Raw genomic sequence first — 19,984 nt, 5'->3', positions numbered from 1 at the left:
CAATCCATAAGTCACATTTTGGATAGGGTTCATTGAAGGGAGTGTGTATTGTCACTAAAAACCAATGTGTTGCAGAAAGTAGATGATTTGTCAATCATTCCTACAACAAACTTGGCAAAGACAAAGCACACAAGTTGGTTACTAGGCGAGGGCAACAAAGAAATCTGAGCTTGTATGATGCTTGCGTGTATGATCTCTCAAAATCTTTACTCCAAAGCATAACAATGCTTGCTTTCATGGTGGAGGGGAGGAATCATGGGACTAGACAGTCTGTTAAAAAGTTGGCTCGTCAGCCAGAGCAAGGAAGAGCACCCACAATAACAATTGTTGCAAGACAGACAGGACATGTGATCTATGAAGAAGAAAATGCTTTGCATCGACCCGAGTTTCGATCTACCATAGAACATTCCATGTAATTGAGGTGCAACTGACAGGGTGGTCTATTAGGAAGGCAATGAACAAGAGGTTGGACTTGTGGTCGAGGAGACCAACATCCACAAGACAATGTGAAAATTCATTGTATACCAAAGGATAGTTGGGTTCAATGCCAAGGGTGGTTAGGATCTACGGTCTGAAATGTAAAAAAACATTAAAAAAACTGATACAAGCGTTGTTGCACCCTCCTTTTGGCGTATCAAAACTTGGGAAAGTGGGATAGATATTGTGCATGGTAAGGGTTCAAAGGCTCAATTCATGTGGTTTTGCAATGATAGTGTGGATCACACATGGAAGATTTGTAACACAATCACTAAATGCCCGACTAGAGTGCCTAGTATATGGCCGGTGGAATAGGTAAAAACTTGACTGAGTCTAAGTTTCAGAATTTGGAGTTTGGAGGGTTCACAATAAAGAAGGTTGCAGTTAAGGAAGAAAACAATGTGCGTTATCGGTCACGTGTTTTGATTCAAGCCTCCAAGCAAATTGACTCAACAATTACCATGGAAGCTCAAATTGTACATCATACTGTTGTGAAGACAAATTTGCATGAAAAACCCGTAGTTAAGACAAGCACTTTACAAGTCAAGGCAATATGTACGAAGTACATATTGCAAGTAGCCTGATGTGTACATGTGGAGACTACGGTAGAACGCATGGCAAAGAGAAAACTGTACATAGCTTGCAAGTATATTTACTTTATCTTCCTTCGCTACTTTGGTTTGGATGTGAATCATAACATGTTTATCCATTAAAGCAAGTTAACAAATGAGGATCTGCTTCGAGTGTTCAATTGTTGTCATACCACTTAGTCAAAGAGTGAAGTCTATTATTTGTACCCCAAGAATGTCGTGGCCCTTGTTGTAAATTCTTTAAATTGTATTTCGTTTTTGAGAAATTCAAGAAATTACTTAGCGTAGATGTACTAGACATGTAATTACTTTATTTCAATCGCAATGGTGTCGAATAAAAGAATACAATGGTTGTAACATATGAAGAGATTCGCATTGAGCAAGTAAAAATTGTGTTTTGAAAGAGATGGTATGTCGACTTGTGAATATTTGATTGAGACAAATGTTCTACGTGATATAAGGAAGGAGAGAGAGAGAGAGAGAGAGAGAGAGAGAGAGAGAGAGAGAGAGAGTTTTTGTAGCAAATATTACTATGTCGTTCTAGAGTCACTCAAAATATAAAAAAAGAAAAATAATCTCCTTTATGAAAGCTCTCTCCTCTGTGTTCTAAAGGAAGCATTTTCACATAAATCTACATTTATAAGAAAACACTAAAAAAGTTAGCATGGAAACCAACCCCTCTAGACATCCCACTTGTGAAAACACATCACAACATGGAAAAGTGAACTCGAGACAAGATCTATGACGTCGAATTAATGTCGACGTCCTAAATTGATTGTGGCGTTAGATCCCATTTCACTAAGGCCAACTCTTCACATTCATATAGCCTACCATTAGCTAACAAATTCTGTTGCACTATCCTTCAAATTTTTATCCGGGTACCCGTCTACTGGCTCTACTTTGCGCCAAAGCCCTAGCACCCTATGTGCTCTTTGGCGCGTCGATCTTTTGGCATGCCCTATCCTGCCCTGCAACACAGAAGCAAAACCCATTCACAACCTGTCCTGCCCACGCCACCCGAGCCTCCACCTTGCTCTGCACGCCTTGCCCTTCTATCATTGACGTTGCAACACACTAACAAACTTCCGTCATCCGAATAGAGGGACTCCGTGTCTGCATCTGCGTCGTCACCTGTAGACAAACGGAGAGAGAGAGAGAGAGAGAGAGAGAGAGAGAGAGAGAGAGAGAGAGAGATTCTGATACTATCTTGCTAGAGAAAAAGAAAAAAGGAGACACAGAGAGAGAGAGAGAGATAGAGAGAGATAGAGAGAGAGACTCCAACCTTGCTGCGGACAAATCGGAAAGAGGGAGAGACTCTTGGGCTCCATTGTGGGCTTGCCTCCACCTCGAGTGTCCTATCCCACAACCACTGCCTTGCCACGCACTCCAAGCGCAATTTCTTCCCTCCACCATAGCTCGAGCACAGGGCAGCTGCATCTTACCACCTCTTCCCTCGCCATGCCCGCAGGAAGCAGACGACCATCTGCAAAAAGATCGCTCTCCAACCAGGGCTCGGGAAAATCTAAAATCTCATTAAGTAAAGGGAAAATTACCAAAATACCCCTCTGATTTGTGGAAATTCTCAGAATACCCCTCAAATTCCAAAAATTCCCAAAATACCCTTGTATCTATTTTACTTCGATTGTTCACGATTCCCTAATTTTTATTCTTTTTTGACAATGGAGATCCATTTTTGAATGCTTAGCATTTAATTTGTCACAAATTACCTCCCAAGAAAAGACAATTCTGTATAAAAATAATGAAGCAATTCATCTCCAAAGCCTACATAACCAGCTCAAATTCTAGTTTTACTATCTTGTATTAATAGACAATCAGTCTTGTTATGAAAAGCTATAATTTTTTTTATCTTTGGATAATTTTACTCTCACAACCAGGGATATTTTGGGAATTTTGAAAATTTGAAGAGCATTTTGGGAATTAATGACAAAATATAAAGGGTATTTGGGGAATTTTTGAAATTTGAGAGGTAGTTTGGGAATTTCCACAAATTAGAGGGATATTTTGGTAATTTTCCCATAAGTAAATTATCCCCCTCAACCCTGACCCAAACCGGCTTCACCGAATTTGAAAGAGTTGAATCCTTTTCTAATCCAAATGAGTCAGATTTTTTTCCATTTCAACGAGTTTTCAAAGATTTTTGTTGTAAACAAAAGCCAATTACTGTATCTTCTATATTAGAGCTAAGTTTTAATGCTTCTCCTTCAAGGTTTACATCCACAGTCCAAACTTGGTTTACTCATTACTACAACTCAATGTTTAAAACTAGTTTATAGCTAGAGTTGAAAAGCTCAAAAAAACTATCAAAGAGTTACAGGCGACACAACAATGAAGAACAAAGATAATTTGTCGCAGTTTTGAGCCAATCGGAGATGTCTATAGTGGCTCTCGACAGCGACTTTGATAAAATGCTATAAAATTGCAAATTTAAAACATAAGAGATAGTCGTAAGAATAATAAGTTGCATATTCATTGTCATGCAATCTCACATCATCATAGACATTGAAAAAGCTTCAATTTGACCTTTTTGGTAGAAAATTGAGATTCATATTTGTTGTTTCCTTAAACTGATAGACTCTGCAAAGAGACGTTTATAAAAGCATAAAGTAGAAATTAAAGTAATTGGCTAAATGAGAGAGTAGGGGGATCGAATCCCATTACCATCGACTTTGATGGCTACGCCAGGCTCTCTTGGGAGAGAAGAGAAGTAAATCCTCTCAGCCAAGACCAATGGAAGATTGGATTTACTCCTCTTCTCCCCTTTCAAAATTAGTAAGGTAGATGAAAAAGAACAATCAAAAGTAACAAATAAAAGCAGTAGATAGACATACCTTGTTTATTGTAGAATCAAGCTGCATATACCTTGTGACGTGAAGAGATATCGATGTGCCTTAGCACCCCATAACACAATGCTCTCCTCCAACTCTGTTTCAGTCAACTTTGAAGGACCTTTATGTTGATCTTCAAAAGTGCATCCAAGGATTGTAACTCCATATTGTTTCGCAATTTTGTTTTAATCCTTGTTCGTGCGTTAAATCCTCTCTCACATATAGCATTAGAAAAGCATTGCACTAAAGCAATCTGACAAACAATAAAATTATTTGGATACGAGTCTCTCCATTTTGCATTGCAAGCGATTGCAGCTGCAACATCTAGAAGACTAAAACGTACCCAACTAATAACAGCATGTTGCTTGAAACTACGAAATTCTCTAATAAAATCATCCTCAGCGCGATCAAAGCAGTAGAATTTATAATCTCCAAAGACTTCATTTTACCATAAAAGGAAGCTATTTCTTTTGCCTCTGACTTACCATAATCTCGTAAATCTTTCTCTAATATTGGATGTTGTGCTGGAACTAAAACACCTAGCTCACTCAAAATGAAATTGTCAACAAACCGTTCTTGAAGAGAGGTGATAACCTTCTTCGAAAAAGAAACCTGAAACTCTAAAGCACGCATTAGATCCATGCCAAAGATATCTCTCTCTATCTCGATATCAAAAAACTTTTTGCCAATAATAGCTCCTCGTAGGTAAAACAAAAAACCTTTCTCTCGCCCATATTCTCGCAAAAAAATGTAACCACTTGTATCAAGAATAAGTTCATTCTCATCAACATCAGGAGGATCAATATAATACTGCTGAGTTAAATTCATCTCTTTTTGAATAATCACAGACACGGTGGCAACATCTACAAACTCTTTTTGAAATAACTTACTAACTACAGACATACCTTTCAAAATGTCTGCTAAGAAGAAAGACAATAAATGTTTTCAAACTTTGAAAGATCAGTAAAAAGAGTTGGAGCTTTTTTTTTTGTCTCCATCATAATGGCATCAAGAGAAGAACATACCTTGCCTATTGGAGATGCACGACTTAGGCACCTGACATCAAATGTGTGTTCTAATCTCAAGATCGCGCACGCCAAATCCTCCTTAGTGATCCTTAACTCGGCAAGCCTCTTGTTAGAGTGATTAAAATGTGTGGCGATCGAATTAACAAGCTTCTCTAATGTTATTGCAATATTTGAATTCTTTGCAACAGAATAGACAGCCAAAGCTGTCATATGAGCAACAAAATGAATAGATGTTAGAAATAGATGTACATGCTTTTTAAAAAGCGTTGAAACACCATTCTGTGACCCTATCATGGTTGAACACCCATCAGAACCAAAAGCGATCAGCTTTGAAAGATCAAAATCATTTTTTTTCAACTCATCAAGAACAGCATTAAAGATAGACTTGGCAGTTCCATCAATTACACGAACTATGCCATAAAAGCTATAAGTGGGAATGCAATCATCAATGAGATAGGACAAATAGATAATGAAGTGTCCATGCTTACTAATATCATTCGACTCATCAATCAAGACACAAAAGAAAAGACTTCGAGACACTTTTTTCAAAGTGGAGTTCAGGAGGTACTTACCAATACAAGAAACCATCTTCACACAAGCATTGTCATCATTGTTCAAGGAATATGATACTCGACAATCTTGCAAAAGAGAAATCATGTCAGTAATCCATAAAATGCATAATTTTTCTTTGCCATATGATAGGCGACCCTAAAGAGAGTAAAGAGAGCCTCATCTTTGAAGTTTTCTGCCCTCTTCATGCTATTTTGGATGCCTTCCTTTCCTTCTAAGAAGAAAGCATCCATTGCATTCACATGGCGATCGGTTCGACAATGAGCTTTTAAGTTATTAACCTTAAAATTAATTGAACCATCTCTAGAATATGCACTATGGTGATGAGGATACTTTAAACAAAACTTACAATACAATTTAGCTTCTTCTTCTTTGTATACGAGACAGTCAAACTTCCCCCAAATACCCCCCACATTTTGTCATAAATTTCTAAAATGCCATTCAAATTTTCCAAAATTCCACCCACCCTTGGTTGTGAGACATTTTGTCATAAATTCCCAAAATTTCAAAAATACCCTTGGTTTCAAGATCAATTCCTACAAAGATTTTTTTTTTTGTAGATTTTCATAAGAAGACTGATTGTCTATCAGCCACCACACAAAGAGAGCGACATGCACAATCCTACAATGCCATTGCACACACGATCATCTCCAAGTAGGGATTTTAAAAAAATATGTCTCTTTCTTCCTCCCTCGGGATGCAATCTCTATGCGGCGACCTGCTTTGTTTCACTCTTGACATGATACTAGCAAAAGAAATCCTCTCTCTCTCTCTCTCTCTCTCTCTCTCTCTCTCTCTCTCTCGTGCCAAAGCCACATTAGCCTAAAAAATCACGGTTTTTTTTTCATTTCAAAGCTCCCTGAGCTCACCTCAGAGCAACACCCTACTCCGCCTTGGCCCTTGTCGCACCACCAACTCCTTGCCTTCTATGTCATGACTGCCCTCACTCGTCCGTGGTTGTAGGTTGGTTGCGTTAGATATCGAGCGCCCACTACAACCAATCATTTGGGATATTTGGAAAATTTTTGAAATTTGAGGGGTATTTTGGAAATTTCCACAAATTAGAGAACCACGAGCAACTTCATGTCACGTGTGCAAAGGCCACGATATGATTCGCTTGTATGACAACTGTCCCTTCCCAGCTCGCGCACCCTCCCGTTGGCTGGCCTAGTGGTTGTTGCATAAAATCCCTCCCCCGCCCCCCACAAAAGAAAACTCTTTGAACACTCCGGATAACTTATCACATTATTGATTTGGAAGGAGAAGTCTTTCCTTTCCTTTTCCCTATCTCCCAAGTCCAAGGGATCTTTAAAGATTCCTATTAAGGAGACATGGGTACAGACCTACCTCCTAGCTTCCATATTTTATTATGGAGAATCTTGTGGATTCACATGATTCAAACTTCGGTAGCCTAGGCCAAAAAAATAGAATGCATGCGCTAGCCATCGTTGATGAAGCGCTCACAATGTTAATATAAAAAATTAAACCATGTCTCTCAAGTCCCCCCAACCCTCGTCCAGTCTGCTCTTAGGTCGCAATTCCTCACTCTGCTCACGTGTCCCCTCCTTCATGCCAGATGTGATGACACCATTAGCAGCAAGTGCACAATGGCGACGTTGAGCATGAGATTGCCTTTTGAGTTCACTTTCCCTTCAAAATCAATCGGCATCAGTTGTGATTCCCTTTTAAGGAGATTTTTTGAAGATCGTAGGGACATACTCCCCAACTTAGTGAGCAAGAAACCCTCTGTAAGCTCTTCTAAAATTATTTAAACCTCCACCCGCGGCACCTCTACCCACAATAGGTCCCCCTAACCTAAACCTCATAGTCAATCTCTATGTGACCTTATGTGGAGAGTATAATATGGGTTGGGGAGAGGAAGCGAAGGCTAAGTGACCCTTGGATTGAGTGGCTATTTGTTTGCTCACCTCAAGCTTTACAACTCCGAGATGGTTTCTCTTTAGAAAGATGAGGGAGAGCTAACAAATTCTGTTGCACTATCCTTAACATTTTTATGCGGGTACCCGCCTAGTGGCTCTACTTTGCGCCAAAGCCCTGGCACCTTGTGTGCTCTTTGGCGCGTCGATCTTTTGGCATACCCTATCCTGCCCTGCAACACAGAAGCAAAACCCATTCACAACCTGTCCTGCCCACGCCACCCGAGCCTCCACCTTGCTTTGCACGCCCTGCCCTTCTATCATTGACGTTGCAACACACTAACAAACTTCCGTCATCCGAATAGAGGGACTTCGTGTCTGCATCTGCGTCGTCACTTGTAGACAAACGGACGGGGGGAGGGAGAGAGAGAGATTCTGATCCTATCTTGCTAGAGAAAAAGGAAAAAGGAGACACAGAGAAACAGAGCGAGAGAGAGAGAGAGAGACTCCAACCTTGCTGCGGACAAATCGGAAAGAGGGAGAGACTCTTCGTCTCCATTGCGGGCTTGCCTCCACCTCGAGTGTCCTATCCCACAACCACTGCCTTGCCACGCACTCCAAGCGCAATTTCTTCCCTCCACCATAGCTCACGGGGCAGCTGCATCTTACCACCTCTTCCCTCGCCATACCCGCGGGCAGGAAGCAGACGGCCATCTGCAAAAAGATCGCTCTCCCACCAGGGCTCGGGGAAAATATAAAATCACATTAAGTAAAGGGAAAATTACCAAAATACCCCTCTGGTTTGTGGAAATTCCCAGAATACCCCTCAAATTCCAAAAATTCCCAAAATACCCTTCTATCTATTTTAGTTGGATTGTTCACGATTCCTTATTTTTTATTCTTTTTTGACAATGAAGATCCATTTTTGAATGCTTAGCATTTAATTTGTCACAAATTACCTCCCAAAAAAAGACAATTCTGTTTAAAAATAATGAAGCAATTTATCTCCAAAGCCTACATAACTAGCTCAAATTCTAGTTTTACTATCTTGTATTGATAGACAATCAGTCTTGTTATGAAAAGCTACAAATTTTTTTATCTTTGGAGAATCTTACTCTCACAACCAGGGGTATTTTGGGAATTTTGAAAAATTTGAAGAGCATTTTGGGAATTAATGACAATATATAAAGGGTATTTGGAGAATTTTTGAAATTGGAGGGGTAGTTTGGGAATTTCCACACATTAGAGGGATATTTTGGTAATTTTCCCATAAGTAAAATATTCCCCTCAACCTGACCCAAACCGGCTTCGCCGAATTTGAAAGAGCTGAATCCTTTTCTAACCCAAATGAGTCGGATTTTTTTCCATTTCAACGAGTTTTCAAAGATTTTTGTTGTAAACAAAAGCCAATTACTTTATCTTCTATATTAGAGCTAAATTTTAATGTTTCTCCTTCAAGGTTCACATCCACAGTCCAAACTTGGTTTACTCATTATTACAACTCAATGTTTAAAACTAGTTTAGACTTGAAAAGCTCAAAAAAACTATCAAAGAGTTACAGGCGACACAACAATGAAGAACAAAGATAATTTGTCGTAGTTTTGAGCCAAGCGGAGATGTCTATAGTGTCTCTCGACAGTCGACTTTGATAAAATGCTATAAAATTGCAAATTTAAAACATAAGAGATACTCGTAAGAATAATAAGTTGTATATTCATTGTCATGCAATCTCACATCATCATAGACATTGAAAATGTTACCATATACATGTGGTAGTGATGTGTGTGAACACACTAGGACCGCCGGGGCATTTTTTCCCTCTTTAGGAGGTTTTTTCCCCCGTGCATTGTATATACGCCCATCACTCTAGGGCTATCTATCTTTCCATTGCACACTAAGTAACACACTCTCTATTGGGTGCCTTGAGCTTCCTTCGTCTTCTCCAAGATGTGTGTGTTTCTCTGCAACCCTAATTCCAACAATTGGTATCAGAGCAGGTCACATCCTCCCGGGCTTAGTCGCCAGCTGCTCCAGCACACGCCTGCTCACTTTCTCCGATTTCAGTGAGCTTTGGCGAGCATTCGCAGGTCGACAAATTTTTTGGGCAGGCTCGGAGAGCTCGGTCTGCTCAGAATTTTGATTTGGGCTCATTTCGGCCTCCGTTTCCACTACAGGCAGTACTGCACAGGCTATTTTGTCATTTTGTGCAAAATTTCTATCAGTGCCATTTTTTGCATAACAGGTGCCTTATAGTCTTCTACGGTTTGTGCTATATAGCACAAGTTGTTCCCGCTCCATTTCTCCTATTTTCGGGCAGTTTTCACATCAGGTGCAGCATTTATCATGGCTGACAACAACAACACAGATGTGTTCAAGATGTTTGCTGCTGAGGACAGGTTGGATAGGGACAACTACCCTATGTGGGCTTATATGATGCAACATGTTCTTGTGTCAAAGGGTGTCTGGAACATTGTGCAGAGCATTGATGTACGTCCTGGTTCTGAGGATGTAGGCGATGTTGAGGATGTTGTAGGTCTTGCTGCAAGGATTGCAGTTGTTAGAGCTGTTTTGCCTACTGCAGAACAAGCTCGTTGGGATGTTAAGGATGTGCAGGCTCATGCATTGATTGCGTTGTCTGTGAACCGCACCATTGTTCCTCACATCCGTTCAGCAAAATCTGCAAAACAGGCTTGGGATATTTTAGCAGGTCTTTATGCAAGCCGCAATGAGGCTAAAATTGCTTTACTGCGTAAAGAGCTGGAGTCGAAGATTATGCATGAGGAAGATGATATGGACACTTTCCTTGCTAGTGTCAAGGATATCAATGAGCAGCTTATTTCTGCAGGTGAAGTCATTTCAGACAGTTCCCTTGTGCAGACTGTTCTTGATGCCTTACCAGATTCCTACCAGACTTTTGCTAGTACTTGGAGACTGATGACCCAAGGAAATCCTGAAGTTGTCAAGTTTGATGCATTATGCACATTGCTGTTGCAAGAGTCACTTTCTAGAAAAAACAGGACTAGGCAGCGTGCAGTTGAACAGGCTTTTATTGCTTCTCAAAGAACGGGTGGTAACAGTAATGCAGCCACTTCTTATGGTTCTACTGCGAGTGGCAAAAATTATGTTCCTAATGCTTCTGCTGGCAGTACTTCGTCTGGCAATTCTGGTGATAAGGGCAAAAAGAAGATGCGTTGCCATTATTGTAAAGCCAATGATCACTTGATCAAGTCGTGTCCTAAGTTGAAGGCCAAAGAGGCTAAGAAGAAAGAGGGTGGTTCCACTGCAAATGCTGGTTCCACTACAAATGCAGCCATTGTTGAGTATTCTGTGAAAGGAGACTGTGTTGCTGATGTTGATGCAGAATGGGCTTTTAGCGCAGAGTGCACTTACAATCCTATTGTCCATGATGCATGCTTGTCAGTTGCTGCAGATTCACATGTGTGGTATTTCGACAGTGGTGCTACAAAGCACATTACCTCACATCGTGAATTGTTTACCTCTCTCGAGTTTGTCCCTCATGGGAATTCAGTCACTTGTGCCAACAACGCCTCTTATCCAGTTCAAGGAGTTGGAAAGATTGTGCTCACTGCTGCTAATGGCAGTTCCTTCACACTTGTTGATGCACTTTATGTACCTGGGATCAAGAAGAATCTCTTGTCTGTATTCGCACTTGCTAGACTTGGACTTGTAGTCAAATTTGTGGATGACAGATGTACAGTTCATGATCTCATTTTTGGTGATGAAATTGTTGCATCTGGGCTTTTGTGTCGTGGGCTGTATAAGCTCACTTTGTATGAAAAGTGTGGACAAAATTTTGCAAATGCTGTTGCAGATTCAAGGGCCATTTCAGATGCAAAACTTTGGCATGCACGTTTTGGTCATCTGAATTTTGCTAGTTTGTTGTGTTTGCAGAAATCTGATATGGTTGCTTCTTTGCCACCTCTTGAAGCACCTGTCAAACATGTTTGTGAAGGCTGTATTTTGGGTAAGATGCAGCGTTCTAAGTTTCCAAAGGATGGTTCAGTTCGGGCCACATGCAGGTTGCAGCTTGTGCATAGTGATGTTTGTGGGCCCATGCAAACTCCGTCCTTGGGCAATTACCTATACTTCGTGACTTTCATTGATGATTACTCCAGGCATGCATGGGTATCTCCTCTTAAAGCGAAGTCCGAAGTCTTTATGTGCTTCAAACAATTTCTGGCTATGGCTGAAAATGTCTCGAAATGTACTATGGGCACCCTCCGTTCAGATCGAGGGGGGGGAGTATATGTCTCATGAATTTAATGCATTTCTGGCTAGTCGTGGGATAAAACACCAATGTACAGTTCCTTATACACCTCAGCAAAATGGTGTTGCTGAGAGGAAAAACAGGTCACTGACGGAAATGGCACGATGTATGGTCAAAAGTCAAGCTTTACTACATTCTTTTTGGCTTGAGGCCATCATGTGTGCCACTTATGTACTTAACAGGTGTCCTACGAAACCTTTGCAGTCTATTACTCCATATGAAGCATGGCATGATAGAAAACCTTCTATTGAGCACATGCGTGTTTTTGGTTGTTTGGCATATGCTTTGGTGCCACAAGTGTAGCACAGAAAATTGGATGATAAGGCTGTCAAATGTATTTTTGTTGGTTATAGTGCTGAAAGCAAAGGTTACAGGTTGTATCATCTGCAAACAAAACGTATTCTGGTTTCTCGGGATGTAGTGTTTGTGGAAGATTCTGTTCAACCCTTGCTGACATGTACTAGAGACAGTAATGTAAGCTCACAGGACATTTATGACACTTTGTTGCCTCTTTTCAGTGGTGGAAATATGAATGTAAGTTCCAATGAGGCAAATGTACAGCCTATGGGGGTTTCTGAAAATGTTTTAGATCAACCTATTACTGATGCAGATGTACATGATGTACTTGATGAGGAAAGGGCTGAAAATGAGCAGGCTAGAGGTATGCCAAAATGGCTGGTGCACACTTTGAGTGACAGTAAATTGGATGCACCTTTGTCTAGTCGTACTCGTTCAGGCTCTCGCCATGCATCTTATGCATCAGATTGTTATGCTTTGGTTGTGTCTAGCTTACATGATGTTGAGGAGCCTCTGTCTTTTGATGAAGCACAGAATTCAGAAAATTGGATGGCTGCCATGCAATCAGAGTATGATGCACTTATAGAAAATGACACATGGACTTTATGTGATTTGCCTCCTGGCAAAAAGGCCATTGGTACGAAGTGGGTTTACAAGTTGAAACGCAAGCCGGATGGTGAGATTGATCGCCATAAGGCTCGAATTGTTGCAAAGGGTTATGCACAACAAAAAGGCATAGATTATGAAGAGACTTTTGCTCCCACTTGTCGTATGACTACTGTGCATTTTCTATGTGCATTGGCAGCTCATTTTGGTTGGGATGTACATCAATCAGACATTGTTAATATTTGAGGAAGTTTATGTAACGTAGCCTCGCGGTTTTGTCATAAAAGGACAAGAGGACAAAGTGTGCAAATGTAACAAGGCTTTGTATGGGTTGAAGCAATCTCCTCGTGCTTGGTATGAGAAAGCTGACACTCATTTGGTCAAACAAGGATTTCGTAACAGTCCAACAGAATGCACATTGTATGTAAAGCCTGAGGGTGATGTATTTCTCATCGTGGTTCTTTATGTTGATGATTTGCTGATCACTGGACCAAATGAGAGACATATTGCTGAATTTAAGGCTGATTTGAATGCTACTTTCAAGATGAAAGATTTGGGGCTATTGCATCATTATTTGGGTATACAATTTAAGCAGTGTGATGGTGGTATTGCCTTGTGTCAGAAAAGTTACATAGAGACATTGCTATGTGAGTTTGGACTTGAGGATTGCAAACCTATTGCCACTCCCATGGAAACAGGTTTGAAGTTGAGTCTACATGATGCTGGTGATCCTGCTGATGTCACTCTTTACCAAACTGCTGTTGGCTGCCTCATTTATGTATGCAACACGAGGCCAGATATTCAGTTTGCAGTCTCACAGGTCAGCAAATTTATGCATAGCCTAGGGTCTAAGCATTGGCAGGTTGTCAAGAGGATTTTCCGCTACCTTAGTGGCACTTTACATCTTGGCTTGTTTTATCCCAAGGGGGGATCATTGCCGCCAGACTTACATGATTTTTCGGACTCAGATTGGGCTGGTTGTTTTGACACGAGAGTGTCCACAAGTGGTTTTTGTTTCATGTTTGGCAGTTCATGTATATCATGGTTGAGCAAGAAGCAACCTACTATGGCCACTTCGATTTGTGAGACTGAGTACAGGGCAGTCTTCACAGCTACGGTTGAGTGTATATGGCTCAGACGCCTTACGGCTGATTTGGGTGTTGGACAAGACACTGCCAACACTATCTACACTGACAGTCAGAGCGCATTGGCAGTTGCGAGGAACACAGTTTTTCATGCTCGCACAAAGCACATTGAGGTGCATTACCACTATGTCAGGGAGAGGCTCTCAGCCCGAGAGATCAGCTTGGCTTATGTGCCAACACAGGACAACCTTGCAGATCTTTTCACAAAGGCATTGTCTCGTGAGAAGCTTAAAGTTTTCCACAAAGCTTTGGGCTTACTCCCCTTTGTGGACTGATCCTGTCCTCAGGGCATGGCACTTCCCTTTACTCATGTGCCAGCTCTCGTTCACCGCATCACTCCAGGGGGGATTTGTTACCATATACATGTGGTAGTGATGTGTGTGAACACACTAGGACTGCCGGGGCATTTTTTCCCTCTTTAGGAGGTTTTTTCCCCCGTGCATTGTATATACGCCCATCACTCTAGGGCTATCTATCTTTCCATTGCACACTAAGTAACACACTCTCTATTGTGTTCCTTGAGCTTCATTCGTCTTCTCCAAGCTGTGTGTGTTTCTCTGCAACCCTGATTCCAACAGAAAAAGCTTGAATTTGACCTTTTTGGTAGAAAATTGAGATTCATATTTGTTGTTTCCTCAAACTGATAGACTCTGCAAAGAGACGTTTATAAAAGCATAAAGTAGAAATTAAAGTAATTGGCTAAATGAGAGAGTAGGGGGATCGAATCCCATTACCATCGACTTTGATGGCTACGCCAGGCTCTCTTGGGAGAGAAGAGAAGTAAATCCTCTCAGCCAAGACCAATGGAAGATTGGATTTACTCCTCTTCTCCCCTTTCAAAATTAGTAAGGTAGATGAAAAAGAACAATCAAAAGTAACAAATAAAAGCAGTAGATAGGCATACCTTGTTTATTGTAGAATCAAGCTGCATATACCTTGTGACGTGAAGAGATATCGATGTGCCTTAGCACCCCATAACACAATGCTCTCCTCCAACTCTGTTTCAGTCAACTTTGAAGGACCTTTATGTTGATCTTCAAAAGTGCATCCAAGGATTGTAACTCCATATTGTTTCGCAATTTTGTCTTAATCCTTGTCCGTGCGCTAAATCCTCTCTCACATATAGCATTAGAAAAGCATTGCACTAAAGCAATCTGACAAACAGTAAAATTATTTGGATACGAGTCTCTCCATTTTGCATTGCAACCGATTGCAGCTACAACATCTAGAAGACTAAAACGTACCCAACTAATAGCAGCATGTTGCTTGAAACTACGAAATTCTCTAATAAATCATCCTCAGCGCGATCAAAGCAGTAGAATTTATAATCTCCAAAGACTTCATTTTACCATAAAAGGAAGCTATTTCTTTTGCCTCTGACTTACCATAATCTCGTAAAGCTTTCTCTAATATTGGATGTTGTGCTGGAACTAAAACACCTAGCTCACTCAAAATGAAATTGTCAACAAACCGTTCTTGAAGAGAGGTGATAACCTTCTTCGAAAAAGAAACCTGAAACTCTAAAGCACGCATTAGATCCATGCCAAAGATATCTCTCTCTATCTCGATATCAAAAAACTTTTTGCCAATAATAGCTCCTCGTAGGTAAAACAAAAAACCTTTCTCTGGCCCATATTCTCGCAAAAAAATGTAACCACTTGTATCAAGAATAAGTTCATTCTCATCAACATCAGGAGGATCAATATAATACTGCTGAATTAAATTGATCTCTTTTTGAATGATCACAGACACGGTGGCAACATCTACAAACTCTTTTTGAAATAACTTACTAACTAAAGACATACCTTTCAAAATGTTTGCTAAGAAGAAAGACAATAAATGTTTTCAAACTTTCAAAGATTAGTAAAAAGAGTTGGAGCTTTTTCTTTTGTCTCCATCATAATGGCATCAAGAGAAGAACATACCTTGCCTATTGGAGATGCACGACTTAGGCACCTGCCATCAAATGTGTGTTCTAATCTCAAGATCGGGCACGCCAAATCCTCCTTAGTGATCCTTAACTCGGCAAGCCTCTTGTTAGAGTGATTGAAATGTGTGGCGATCGAATTAACAAGCTTCTCTAATGTTATTGCAATATCTGAATTCTTTGCAACAGAAGAGACAGCCAAAGCTGTCCTATGAGCAACAAAATGAATAGATGTACATGCTTTTTAAAAAGCGTTGAAAAACCATTCTGTGACCCTATCATGATTGAACACCCATCAGAACCAAAAGCGATCAGCTTTGAAAGATCAAAATCATTTTTTTTCAACTCATCAAGAACAGCATTAAAGATAGACTTGGTAGTTCCATCACTTACACGAACTATGCCATAAAAGCTATAGGTGGGAACACAATCATCAATGAGATAGGACCAATAGATAATTAAGTGTCCATGCTTACTAATATCATTCGACTCATCAATCAAGACACAAAAGAAAGGACTTTGAGACATTTTTTTCAAAGTGGAGTTCATGAGACACTTACCAATACAATAAACCATCTTCACACAAGCATTGTCATCATTGCACAAGGAATATGGGACGACAATCTTGCAAAAGAGAAATCATGTCAGTAATCCATAAAATGCATAATTTTTCTTTGCCATATGATAGGCGACCCCCAAAGAGAGTAAAGAGAGCCTCATCTTTGAAGTTTTCTACCCTCTTCATGCTATTTTGGATGCCTTCCTTTCCTTCTAAGAAGAAAGCATCCATTGCATTCACATGGCAATCAGTTGGACAATAAGCTTTTAAGTTATTAACCTTAAAATTAATTGAACCATCTCTAGAATATGCACTATGGTGATGAGGATACTTTAAACAAAACTTACAATACAATTTAGCTTCTTCTTCTTTGTATACGAGACAGTCAAACTTCCCCCAAATACCCCCCACATTTTGTCATAAATTTCTAAAATTCCATTCAAATTTTCCAAAATTCCACCCACCCTTGGTTGTGAGACATTTTGTCATAAATTCCCAAAATTTCAAAAATACCCTTGGTTGCAAGATCAATTCCTACAAAGATAATTTTTTTTTTGTAGATTTTCATAAGAAGACTGATTGTCTATAATCCATCCCACAAAGAGAGCGACATGCACAATCCTACGATGCCATTGCAAACAGGATCATCTCCAAGCAAGGATTTTAAAAAAATACGTCTCTTTCTTCCTCCCTCAGGATGCAATCTCTATGCGGCGACCTGCTTTGTTTCACTCTTTACATGATACAAGCAAAAGAAATCATCTCTCTCTCTCTCTCTCTCTCTCTCTCTCTCTCTCTCTCTCTCTCTCTCTCTCTCTCTCTCTCTCTCTCTCTCTCTCTCTCTCTCTCTCTCTCTCTCTCTCGTGCCAAAGCCACATTAGCCTAAAAAATCACGGTTTTTTTTTCATTTCAAAGCTCCCTGAGCTTACCTCAGAGCAACACCCTACTCCGCCTTGGCCCTTGTCGCACCACCAACTCCTTGCCTTCTATGTCATGACTGCCCTCACTCGTCCGTGGTTGTAGGTTGGTTGCGTTAGATATCGAGCGCCCACTACAACCAATCATTTGGGATATTTGGGAAATTTTTGAAATTTGAGGGGTATTTTGGGAATTTCCACAAATTAGAGAACCACGAGCAACTTCATGTCACGTGTGCAAAGGCCACGATATGATTCGCTTGTATGACAACTGTCCCTTCCCAGCTCGCGCACCCTCCCGTTGGCTGGCCTAGTGGTTGTTGCATAAAATCCCTCCCCCGCCCCCCACAAAAGAAAACTCTTTGAACACTCCGGATAACTTATCACATTATTGATTTGGAAGGAAAATTCCTCCCTTTCCTTTTCCCTATCTCCCAAGTCCAAGGGATCTTTAAAGATTCCTATTAAGGAGACATGGGTGCAGACTTACCTCCTAGCTTCCATATTTTATTATGGAGAATCTTGTGGATTCACATGATTCAAACTTCGGTAGCCTAGGCCAAAAAAATAGAATGCATGCGCTAGCCATCATTGATGAAGCTCTTACAATTTTAATATAAAAAATTAAACAATGTCTCTCAAGTCCCCCCAACCCTCGTCCAGTCTGCTCTTAGGTCGCAATTCCTCACTCTGCTCACGTGTCCCCTCCTTCATGCCAGATGTGATGACACCATTAGCAGCAAGTGCACAATGGCGACGTTGAGCATGAGATTGCCTTTTGAGTTCACTTTCCCTTCAAAATCAATCGGCATCAGTTGTGATTCCCTTTTAAGGAGATTTTTTGAAGATAGTAGGTACATACTCTCCAACTTAGTGAGCAAGAAACCCTCTGTAAGCTCTTCTAAAATTATTGAAACCTCTACCCACAATAGGTCCCCCTAACCTAAACCTCATAGTCAATCTCTATGTGACCTTATGTGGAGAGTATAATATGGGTTGGGGAGAGGAAGCGAAGGCTAAGTGACCATTAGATTGAGTGGCTATTTGTTTGCTCACCTCAAGCTTTACCAACTCCGAGATGGTTTTTCTTTAGAAGATGATGGAGAGCTAACAACTTATGTTGCACTATCCTTGAAATTTTTATCCGGGTACCCGCCTACTGGCTCTACATTGCGCGAAAGCCCTAGCACCCTATGTGCTCTTTGGCGCATCAATCTTTTGGCATACCCTATCCTGCCCTGCAACACAGAAGCAAAACCCATTCACAACCTGTCCTGCCCACGCCACCTGAGCCTCCACCTTGCTCTGCACGCCCTGCCCTTCTATCATTGACGTTGCAACACACTAACAAACTTCGGTCATCCGAATAGAGGGACTTCGTGTATGCATCTGCGTCGTCACCTGTAGACAAACGGACACACAGAGAGAGAGAGAGAGAGAGAGAGAGAGAGAGAGAGAGAGAGAGAGAGAGAGAGAGAGAGAGAGAGAGAGAGAGAGAGAGAGAGAGAGAGAGAGAGATTCTGATCCTATCTTGCTAGAGAAAAAGGAAAAAGGAGACACACACACACACACACAGACTCCAATCGGCCTAACCTTGCTGCAGACAAATTGGAAAGAGGGAGAGACTCTTGGTCTCCATTGCGGGCTTGTCTCCACCTCGAGTGTCCTATCCCACAACCACTGCGTTGCCACGCAGTCCAAGCGCCATTTCTTCCCTCCACCATAGCTCACAGGGCAGCTGCATCTTACCACCTCTTCCCTCGCCATGCCCGCGGCGGCAGGAAGCAGACGGCCATCTACAAAAAGATCGCTCTCCCACCAAGACTCGGGGAAAATCTAAAATCTCATTAAGTAAAGGGAAAATTACCAAAATACCCCTCTGGTTTGTGGAAATTCCCAGAATACCCCTCAAATTCCAAAAATTCCCAAACTTCTTACAAGACAATGCCTTTGTGAAAAGATATGCAAAGTTGTTCTGTGTTGGCACATAAGTCAAGCTGATCTCTCCTATTGAGAGCCTCTCCCTGACATAGTGGTAATGCACCTCAATGTGCTTTATGTGACCATGAAAAATTGGGTTCCTCGCAACTGCCAATGCGCTCTGACTATCAGTGTAGATAGTGTTGGAAGTGTCCTATCCAACACCAAAATCAGTCATAAGGCGTCTAAGCCATACACACTCAACCGTAGCTGTAAAGACTGCCCTGTACTCGGGCTCACAACTGGAAGTGGACAGAGTATGTTGCTTCTTGCTCAACCATGGTATGCATGAGCTACCAAGCATGAAACAAAAACCACTTGTGGACACTCTGTGTTAAAACAACTAGCCCAATCCGAGTCCGACAAAGCATGTAAGTCTAGCAGCAATGATTCCCCCTTGGGATAAAACAAGCCAAGATGTAAAGTGCCACTCAAGTAGCGGAAAATCCTCTTGACATCTTGCCAATGCTTAGACCTTGGGCTATGCATAAATCTGCTGACCTGTGAGACTGCAAACTGAATATTCGACCGCGTATTGCATACATAAATGAGGCATCCAACAGTTTGGTAAATAGTGACATCTTCAGGATCACCAACATCATGAAGACTCAGTTTCAAACCTGTTTCCATGGAAGTGGAAATAGGTTTGCAATCCTCAAGTCCAAACTTACATAGCAATGTCTCTATGTAACTTTTCTAACACAAGGCAATACCACCATCACGCTACTTAAATTGTATACTCAAGTAATGATGCAACAAACCCAAATCTTTCATCTTGAAAGTAGCATTCAAATCAGGCTTAAATTCATCAATATGTCTCTCATTTGGTCCAGTGATCAGCAAATCATCTACATAAAGGACCACAATGAGAAGTACA

The 19,984-nt window shown here is 41.0% G+C and overlaps 2 pseudogenes across 1 annotated transcript; both read right to left on the bottom strand.

Annotated features, from left to right (window-relative positions):
* Positions 1 to 2,564: 2,564 nt before the first annotated feature.
* LOC147429066 (uncharacterized) lies at positions 2,565 to 8,041 on the bottom strand (annotated as a pseudogene). The gene is made up of 3 exons (XR_015185875.1): positions 7,902 to 8,041; positions 5,514 to 5,579; positions 2,565 to 5,144 (listed from the first exon to the last, which is right to left on the bottom strand). The product of XR_015185875.1 is annotated as an uncharacterized LOC147429066 (transcript).
* Positions 7,975 to 18,923, bottom strand: LOC147429065 (uncharacterized; annotated as a pseudogene).
* Between the last annotated feature and the right edge of the window lie 1,061 nt (positions 18,924 to 19,984).

Source organism: Adiantum capillus-veneris, chromosome 22, assembly GCF_014529385.1.
Source record: "Adiantum capillus-veneris isolate H3 chromosome 22, ASM1452938v2, whole genome shotgun sequence".
NCBI classification, from domain to species: domain Eukaryota; kingdom Viridiplantae; phylum Streptophyta; class Polypodiopsida; order Polypodiales; family Pteridaceae; genus Adiantum; species Adiantum capillus-veneris.
This window is presented reverse-complemented; position numbering and strand designations above follow the sequence as displayed.